The following is a 3,320-nucleotide window of genomic DNA, read 5'->3' as shown; positions in this document are numbered from 1 at the left end:
GTGATCGGGATTTCATTCTTGCGGCTGCGGTCCACCGGTCGACGATGGTCGTAAGTGAAAGTTACAATTTATCGCCATCGTAACCCACCAGTTGGATCGGCGGTGGCACTTTAAACTTTAACCGTGTGCCCGCCAGCAATATTTTGCGGGCAAACGAGTTTTTAAAAAGGGCCACTAGTGGCAACCAATGATGTAGTGCACCGAGTGACCGTAGGATACTTATTGGCCAAGGAGTATTGAAGGACCACAAACAGGTAAAGCAATTTATAAAAATAGTAAATAGACTAAAATATGGAAGATGGACATTGACAATAAAACAAAAGTGGCGTGCCTCAAATGGTAAGCAGGACATTCAAGAATAGAACAGCATGATTTAATATCTAAAGATATCAGTAAAAAGAGGGACATTCAAACGAAACAGTCGGAAACTATTTTTAAAAAACAAAAAAGAGTGAAAAAATTAGAATTATTAGGAAAGAAGAAAATTAAAATACGTGTCGTAAATCAAACAACGGTACAATTTCAAATTTCAAGTTAAAAAAATGCATTTTCAAGTTCAAATTTAATTGAAACTAACGAAAGTCAACATACTCTAACAATAAACAACCAACCAATAGTATGCAACACACCAAAAGTTAATTAAAACAGAACAACGGAACAAACGAGGTACATTATATCAACATGTATCAACGCCACCGGGCAATGCTTGTACATAGTAACAAATGAATCAATCAAAATTCATGTCACCCCCAACTATTCCCTAGGAACCACCCGAAAAACATCATCAAAGTTGTGCAATTTGATTAGCAATATAAACTAAAATGAGCTCCATCGAAGCGCGAACGAAACACAACCGGACGAAAACACAAACCCCCCAAACGATTGATCAAGCGTTGTATTTCCGACGGACCTCCCGGAAACTAACGGCCACACCGTCCGAAGTTCTCCACGTCGGGCAAAAACGGGGCACGCCGCTTGGTACCGAAAACTATTCCAATCATTTTCTGCGCTCAGCCCGGGGGCAGCAGAAAAGCTCCGGTGCTGACTCAGCGCGACCGCTTCCGTGCGAAATACGCTGCGTGTCGTGCCGGCGAGCACCGGCACCGGTCTTCGTCTTTCAATATTGAATTAAACACATAAAACCATTTTTCAATTTCAACCGGAAACCTCAATTTATCTTGGCATCCGGGGCGAAAAGCATCGGGCGACAGGACGACACAGAGGCAGGCCGGCACGAAACGGTACCAGGTGCAACGAATCTGTTCCGGATCGGACTGGTCCAAGGCGAATCCGCACTGCAGGGCACTACACGGGCTGTGGATCTTCCGGTACTACATCGAAAGCATTCCTCTTTTTTCGCATATTATTTACTCCAGCAGAGGACGGTTTCAGCAACCGGCGTTCGTAATTTATCGTACTAGGCAAATCTCGAGAATGAAACGGGGATTGTAGTGGATTGTTTAACAATGCCTTACATATGATCTAATATATAAAAGTCACCGTTGTCTGTATATATATATAGTTACGTTACACTCAACCAGTCTAGACAGAAAGCATCACGCTAGACACAACATCCGATAGATGACATTGTTGCAGTCTTCACAACAACGGCACGTAGAAAGCATCACGCTAGACATAACATCCGATAGATGACATTGTTGCAGTCTTCACAACAACGGCAAGTTCTGGCTGACGCAATATCTTCAAGGCGACAGATCATCAACGATAAAGCATGATCATGCATGTTCCCTGGCTACGGAAGTGCAGCAGACATTCAAGGCGACATTCCACGACGGCCTGGAAGCAAAACAAATCATCAGGAACATCACCCCCTATCGGCATTCTCACGAGCGCTACTATAAAAGCAGGGCAGCAAGTAGGGACCAGTTCAGTTCTATTTCTACTTTTGTAAGAGTTAGATCTCAAACTTGTGCGTTGAGCTTGTAATTTATAAAGAATAAATATTTTTTTTATGAGTTATTAAGCAGCAACCACATAATTGGCGCAGCCGGGTAGGCGTTTGAGGAAGTGATCTAGTAGAAAAACAGTGGAAATCTTTTGGAATATAAACCAAAAGAAAGTGATTCCGCAAAGTGTGCGAAATCTAAAAGTGACTTTGTGTATAACAGAAGTACGAACATCACAAGTGAAATCGTCCCGCAAGGAGTGCGAACATTGCTAGTGAAACTGTGCTTCAAAGTGCACAAACATTTTAGAGAGATCGCCCATAAGCATCCGCAAGCAACACAGACCCTGTAACCAGAGTCGCTGAGGAGTTGAGGATCCCCCGCTACTGGACATGTGGAGTACCACCAACGTTCTTCACGCCCACGCCCAAACACGACTAAGCAACAAAGTGAGTCATTTCATGTTTTTGTAATTCTGAGGGAGTACTACCAGATAGGGCCCACGTTTTATCGAATGTGAAAGTGAACTCATTAATGACGGTAAACTAAAAGTGTTACTTTCATTTCGTGAGGAGTACTACCAGATAGGGCCCACGAACCAAATCGCGAGTAAAGATTATTTTCGTGAACACGTACGCGCACTACGAGATAGACGTGACGCCTAACTGAAGTAATTTTTTCTTGTGTCCTCAAAAAACACTACTAGATAGATTTTTTGGGTAGGGAAATATCATACTACTAGATAGGTGATAGATCCAAATCAAAGGAGTACTACGAGATAGGGCCTTTGAGAAAAAACAAAAACCCCCAAGAAGAGTTTGTCCTGGATGAAGGGTTCCAAAAAGAAGACCGCGTTGAAAAAGGTCAGAGAACTCCTTACACGCACAGACAGCCCAAACTCAGATTCAGATAGTTCGAGTTCACAACAATCAGAAGAGTATTCACACGTACCGCTGAGAACCGAAAATTTAACTCTTGAATCATTGAGCCTACAACACCACGAAATGGATGTTGAAACTCTAAAAAACCAAGTTGCAGCCTTGCAACAGATGGTAGAACATCTACAAATACAACAACAACAAGGACCAAATTTGTCATCAGGGAACCATGTAGGAAATTCTTACGAAGCCTTATGCAAAATCCCTGATCCAATCAAGTCAATTCCAAAATTTGACGGAAACAGAAAACAACTAACATCATGGCTAAACACAGCCGAAGGCACATTACGAATATTCCAAGGAATCGTATCTGAACAACAGATGCGAATTTTCACAACCGCAGTAGTCAATAAAATTGAAGGAAAGGCTAAAGACATACTTTGCTTAGCTGGAAACCCTACAACCTTCGAAGAAGTCAAGCTTATCCTGATTAACGCGTTAGGCGATAGGCAGGAATTGACATACTATAAGAGCC

Source organism: Anopheles ziemanni, chromosome 3 (assembly GCF_943734765.1).
Source record: "Anopheles ziemanni chromosome 3, idAnoZiCoDA_A2_x.2, whole genome shotgun sequence".
NCBI lineage: Eukaryota > Metazoa > Arthropoda > Insecta > Diptera > Culicidae > Anopheles > Anopheles ziemanni.
The sequence above is the reverse complement of the archived record's forward strand: the minus strand, read 5'-3'. Positions refer to the sequence as shown.